The following is a 7,185-nucleotide window of genomic DNA, read 5'->3' as shown; positions in this document are numbered from 1 at the left end:
AGTCGCGGTGGTTATCCTTTGTCCAATGTCTTTAATGAAAGTTAACCCTTCCTGTCCCCATACTCCCGACGTCTCAATTGCAACGGGCACAAAAATGAATCGGTCCTGGAGAAAAGCGTAATATTTTTTCTTCTTATCTTCTGCTTTGGTGGCCGCAGCGCCTTGGTGGCGAACTGTGTTAGGGAGATGACTAGGGGCAAAAGTGTCCACACAGGTGAAATCCCACAGCAGGGATCTTCCTCTTGCCCAAGGGACGAGTGTCAAACCGTCTGGGTGTTTCCCATCTTGATTGGAGCATCCGGTCGGCTCAAGAATGCAGGGTACTTCGGCGGAACGGAGCGCCCTTGCAATCACATCGTTGGCCGCGCCGTGGCGGGACCACCTACCAGCACATCGTCGGCAACTGAGCCCGTGATAGCCACGCGAAGTGACTTGTGCTCCGCAGGGGCAAATGTGGGGTTGACAAATATCACAGCCAAGTCGAAGGGAAATGGCGATACGGAATGATTCGTCAGGGAGATGGGTCCCAAGTTGAGGTGACGGGAGGGCGTTGAGCCAGGCGCCAGCATATTTGTCACGTAGTGCATGATGGCGGGCGGTGTCTTCAGGAGTTGTAGCGTCCATCAAGAGCTGGGACAAAATAATGTCCAGAATTGGACGCTCCCATGCAGTCTGGACTCCTCTGACGGTTTCGGGAGGCAGTTCCGCGGGTCCAAAGGCAGACCATTCATCCTCTCCTTCTTGCATGGCGATATCAGTACCGTGTAAATAAACCGGAAGGAGACGTTCCATGTGGGGTAAGACGCTGTGGACGGACGCAAGAAAGCATGGTATCGCCACATCCAAAGCATGTCTAACTCCCAGGCCGCCTTCCTTCACGGGTAAAGATGACTGAATCCAAGCAGCATCAGAAAGAGAACAATTTAGGATCGCCTCCAGCGTGTTCTTTAGAATAGCATCATAATTACTGAGAGCGTTTAACTTTCTCCATGTAGGGGCGCAGCGGAGAAAATAAATGAGACGAGGAATGGAAATCGAAGCGCGAAGGAGAAAGAAAGCTGAGTGAGAGGAAATCTTGAAGAGACGTTCGGAGAAAGCTCTCAACTGTTCAGTTTTGGTTGTCAAAATCATCTCCATCGACTCGTTGGTGAGAGGGGCGCCGAGAAGCATTGCGGTGTCGGGGGACATCAATTGAATACCGGGAGCAGCTTGCTGGAATTGGAGGAATATGTCGTTAGCGGTGTCGCAGTCCGCCCCCAAAATCCCCAATTCACATTTGTCACGATTCAAGTGAAGTCCGACTTCTTCACCCATCCTTGCAATGGTCTCAAGTGCTATCAACACTTTCTCCGGAGTGTCTGCAAAAGTTCCATCGTCGAGATACCACACGTTAAGCTCAGTGTCTAAAGCTGCGATGATGGGGTGAATCACGAGAGAAAAGAGGGAGGGGCCCAATGGATCTCCTTGATGGCAGCCTAGCAGAGACGGAAGTGGTATGGTGCCATAGAAGAGTGAAGACGGGTTGGCGTAACACTGAGATATAAATGGAAAAATTGAGGGAAAATGATCCCGAACAGCGCGGAGAAGAGTGTCCCGACGTATCTCGTTGAACGCGTTCCTGAAGTCAATTTTCAAGAAAGCTTTAGGGGTGTGATGGGTGTGGTTATAGTAGACCCGAGCTGTGTGTGCGCCAATTTCTGCACCGTTTTTGATGCCCACTCCTAATTGATGTGGAGAAAAGTGGTTAATCAGTTGAGGGGTGATCCGAGACAGAACTACTTTGGCTGCAAGGCGACGCCACGAATTACCAACGGCAATGGGTCTAATTCCCCCTGACTTCTTCTTTAACGCCGCGAGCGACGCCCCGTAGAACAATGGGCAGATATTTTGAGGGATTCCACCGTTGAGAATCAAGTTGAGGAAGGCACAGATGGCTTCTTTGAGGTCATCACCATTTCCTTGACTGCATAGGTCCTTCAGAATCTGAGGCCGCATTCCGTCAAGACCACCTGCCGATCCTGGAGGGAAAGTTGAGATAGCTTTCAGCACCTCGTCCTCAAGTACTGGCATTACTAAAAGATCCTCTGGTGGTGACGGGAAATTGGTTGGTTGTGGGTGAGGTGGGTGTTTAGTGAGCAAGGCAGATAGAGTAATGTCATCATTGGGGGCAATGGTGTCATCGGAACATGCAAGACGAATTGCTCCGCGAATATCGCCATCCGCAAGTTTGGCCTCCACTTTCTTTGCGGTTGCATCATTTGTCGATTTAGTCGCTGATGGCCGAGGCGGACGCAATTGTGGGATGAAGAAATTGGAGTCCCATTCAGCAGTACGATTCTTGACCCAAGTGGTCAAATTCTTGACTTTGTCGGCTTTCTCGGGGACGGCAAGTGTGGCATATGTAAATAGGAGAAGCTTTCTCCAACTATCTTCCTCACCAGACTCGACAACCTCCTTTAAAAGTTTGGTAAGGCAGTTGGCGACAGCCATCCTAGCACCTCGAGGTACCCTCCGCAAAGTGGGTGTGGTCGTCTTGAGGCCGGCAAGGATGTCACCTAAATTCATTCCAGCTTGTTGCTGGGGTTCTGGCGTCGGCGCATCTTTCCACTGGATGCCCTCATATAAGTTGTGAGAATTGCCCCTCGAGCCTATGCGACGTGTTTTAATGCTGGGAAATGCAGATTTAATAAATTTCCCCAAGGTGGCTTGAGTAACTCCTGGATTTCCGGACTCGATTATAAATGTGGAATATTGAGCAAATATTTCGGTCTTGCTGATTTGTATTTTTGTTTGTGTATTGGGGTCGACAGAAACTAGGGATTGCTGTATCCACTGCTTTGCTGCTGCTGCTATTTCTTTCTTACTTAACCCAGACGTTGTAAGATGACAAGATGAAGTGGGTATGAATTGTGTTTGTGTGAGGAGAGTGACGCATCCTGGGCAAAACCAATCTTCATCTGGAACGACAATTAGTGCAACACATTTCAGATGATACCACTTTGAGCATTGGTCGCATAGTATCCAGTGATCTCCTGTAACGGTACTTGCTCCCGGACATGTTGGAATCGGGCAGTGGTCAGTTTCGATCTCTTGGTCGATTATTTCTTCTCGATTGGCTTCATCATCGTCCTCGTCATTTACTCCAGAAAAATTGGGATGGATAGCAGTTCGAGTTGTAGGGTTGTGATAATTTAGGTTCGACATTGACCTCAATTTTTTGTGTCTTTCGTCATCGCCCCCGCTATCGGTGGTGTATGGACTTTTTAGTTCAAGCTTTATTTGATTGTTTCTAATAAAAATAAATGTAAATAGCTGTAAAAAATTTTACTTAGTTACGTGTCTATATAAGGTTAACTCATTTGATGGTAAATTTTGTGACCGAGAGCTTGGGACGAGTTTGGGATTATTTTGGGGGAAAAATTTGTTGTTACGTGAAGTTAAGGGAATTTTAAGGGAAAGTAGGGAAAGTAGTTAAGGGAAAGTAAATTTATAAAATAATGATGAAGATCAAGGCCGGTGGTGGTCAAAATTTTGACAACACGACTTTATACAGATGCATAACAATTACACCGTACATCATAATTAGCAAATGACAAACATAAATATCACAACAATTACACTGTTCATATGAATTTAGGATGGAATTAATCAGTTCCAAATCAGCTTCGGCTGATCGGGAGGAATCTCGAACTCGTCGTCGCCATTTGTTTGAACATCGTCTTCGCCACCTTTACTTTTGGTTGTGGTGGCATAACCTGCTACATAATTATTTGAGGAGAAATGACGGCTGCAAACGCCAAACTTGTCAAGTTTAAGTGATGACGTCGTCCCAATAGCTTGAGAAATCCAAATACTCCGAAGAAGTGCATGTTTTGCATTTGGAAATGAGTGAACTTTGTGAGAGGGCTTTCCTTTTCTGTCTGGACAGTTCGAAATTGCACAGTTTCTCCCCATTATGCTAAAAATGACATCAAATTTGCTCCACGATCGTTAATTTTATCCACCACCGGCCTTGATCTTCATCATTATTTTATAAATTTACATTAAAATTCCCTTACCTTCACGTAACAACAAATTTTTCCCCCAAAATAATCCCAAACTCGTCCCAAGCTCTCGGTCACAAAATTTACCATCAAATGAGTTAACCTTATGTAGACACGTAACTAAGTAAAATTCAGGACCTTAGGAGTAACTAAGGAACTAAAATGTGACCCCCAATACTTTACTTCAAAGGGGCCATTCACGGTTGCTTGACAACTTTAGTAATAATTACAAGGTTGCGACAATTGCTTCGACGCCTAAAAAACTTCAATTTTCGAAAACCCTGGTAAATTTTGGAACCAGTGTATGTCGCACAAACAGTTTCTTGTTTTAGGAACGACGACTGATTACTGAAATGTTGCTTGATAAGGATTTGGGCTGGTGCTATCCGGATCGTCCATTGATGATCAATAGGAAGTACTCGTACAAATTGCTCAATATGCACAGCCCGGACAATTTTTCAATCATCGTGGTGGATCAGACTTCCGTGGTGATTCAAGGGCAGATTAAGGAGGCAATGGATCTTTATCTGCACAACATTGCCGGTTGTGCACCGGTTAACGTTGCTTGTCTGAAGGATAGACTTCCTGTACCTGTCAAATTTGAGGATGGGTATGATCATGACTGGGACCTTGCGACATGTCAACAACACCAATAAGAAGCATTGTGCTCATTTTGATGCAAATCGGCCGAGAAATGGCGAAATTATGGCATGGCGACGAAATTTGACGAAAACAAGGAGGTGGCGGCGGGTGTGACCTTGCGACATGTCGATAACACCAATAAGAAGTCTCTGTAGAAGTTTGATGGAAATCGGACGAAAAATGGCGAAGTTATGGCATGGCGACGAAATTTGACGAAAACAAGGTGGTGGCGATGAGTGTGACCTTGCGACATGTTGATAACACCAAAAAGAAGTCTCTGTCGAAGTTTGATGGAAATCGGACGAAAAATGGCGAAGTTATGGCATGGCGACAAAATTTGGCGAAAACAAGGTGGTGGCGATGAGTGTGACCTTGAGACATGTTGATAACACCAAAAACAAGTCTCTGTCGAAGTTTGATGGAAATCGGACGAGAAATGGCGAAATTATGGCATGGCGACGAAATTTGGCGGTGGCGATGAATGTGACCTTGAGACATGTTGATAACACCAAAAACAAGTCTCTGTCGAAGTTTGATGGAAATCGGACGAGAAATGGCGAAATTATGGCATGGCGACGAAATTTGGCGGTGGCGATGAATGTGACGTTGAGACATGTAGATAACACCCAAAAGAAGTCTGTCGAAGTCTTATGCAAATCGCCTGATAAATGGCGAAGTGATGTCATGGCGACAAAGGTTGTCGCGATGCCATGCATTTATTAGGGGGGAGCTGTTAGCCGCCCTAAGAAGGGCGTTTCCAGAGCACACGACGAGGACGTCGCTCCCTCGTGCTCCACGCGGGCGGGCCCCCACTTGCGCCCTGAGGCGCAAGGGGGGTCTACCTCCACCGACCGGGAAAGCCCTGCCCACGTCACCGCCTCTGCAACCGCGTTCCCCTAGGGGGCCCGTCTGACCCTCGCCTTACGAGGTGGGAGCGCACCCGTAAATCGGCCCCCATTAAGGCTTAGAACTCGGGAACCCGGCCGGCCCCAAGGGGAGTGCAAGCTAAAGAGCCCGGTCACCCAAGGGTTGGAGGTAGAGAGCCCCTCTCACTTGCCAAGCGCCACCCGCACTTTTGGCAAGCCCCGCCGGCTCCCTACCCGGTGAGTCTGCTGGGTGGGAGGGAGGAGCATTGGAGGGGGGACCTTCCCGTAAGGCTCTCCCCTTGCAGCGTTGCTCCCCCGGACCACCCCTCCAACGGGAAGAGAGTCGGGGCTGTGGGACAAACCACGGGTGGACCCGACTCCCCAGAGAGGCAGGGCGGTCCAGGGGCGCGGCTACAATGGGGAGCTCACCCAGGGCGCCGTCCGTCCCCCACGAGCGCCTCCCGCAGACTGACAAAAATTTCTGGTGCAGCTCCTTTTATACCCTCTGGAGGGCGGTGAAAGTTCTGCTATAAATAGCACCGGTAAAAGTTCTGCTATAAATAGCACCCAGTCATATGTATGACAGGGTGCTATTAATAGCCTATGTATATTAATAGCACCTGAAATAAGCGGCCTCACATGTTCCGTGTTTACAATTGTTACAAATAATTCATCATTAATAATTAATTGTTTCAACGTTGTTGAGGTTGGGTAAATGTCGATTCTTATAGTTTTTTGGTCGCTGATTTTGAATCTGGGTCAGTTTTTCGATTGCGACATCATGGGAACGGGCACAGGGCCAATTAAGTATGTTAAAATAACACGTAAAATTATAAAGCTGCAAATATAAGGCTGGGTTTGGTAGCAATTTATGAATAAATTAAAAGTTGACCTAAATTCATGTAACTCTTGTCGATCAGAGAGTGAAGCGTTTGGGAACCCATCACTACTGCCACTATGTGATAATTTTTGTAATAATCTACATGCCAACTGCAACTTCGTCTCTTCATAGTCTTCACGATGCTTACTTCGACGATGAAAAAACTTCAATTTTCGAAAACCCTGCTGGTACCTTTTTTTGGAACCAACTGTGCACGTACATTTCGTTCCCACGAATTAATAATTAATTAATCTATAAGGCCATCTTAAAAGGCCTAAAAATAATTTTTAGGCCTTTTAAGATGGCCTTATAGATTTGTCAGGATATCTGTCTGTCCGTCCGTCTGTCTATACGCACGATAATTCTCTTTAAACACAAGCTATCAACTCGAAATTTTATATACTTGATCTTCGGGTCAAAAGTAAGGATGAGTTCGAAGATGGGCATGATCGGCCAACCACTTGGTTGGCCGGTGGGGGTCTTTTCCACCTATATAAATGTGTTGCCATTAGCTACCAGGATGGCATTAATGCCATCTTAAAAGGCCCCGCAAAGTTGCTTGGAGTAGGTTTTTAACCCACGATTAACTGACATCGTTTCTATGGGCGGTGCCCCATAGAAACGTATAGAATGATAGTGTCAAATAATATTTTTTTTTATTATTTAAAAAGTTGATTTATTAACATAAACATTGATAAACTATGAAATACACTTAGGTGGCTTGGGGAGTAGAGGAAAAACCCGATGTTGGTGG

This window comes from Folsomia candida, unplaced genomic scaffold (assembly GCF_002217175.1).
Source record: "Folsomia candida strain VU population unplaced genomic scaffold, ASM221717v1 Fcan01_Sc014, whole genome shotgun sequence".
Lineage (NCBI taxonomy): Eukaryota > Metazoa > Arthropoda > Collembola > Entomobryomorpha > Isotomidae > Folsomia > Folsomia candida.
Note: the sequence above shows the minus strand (reverse complement) of the source record.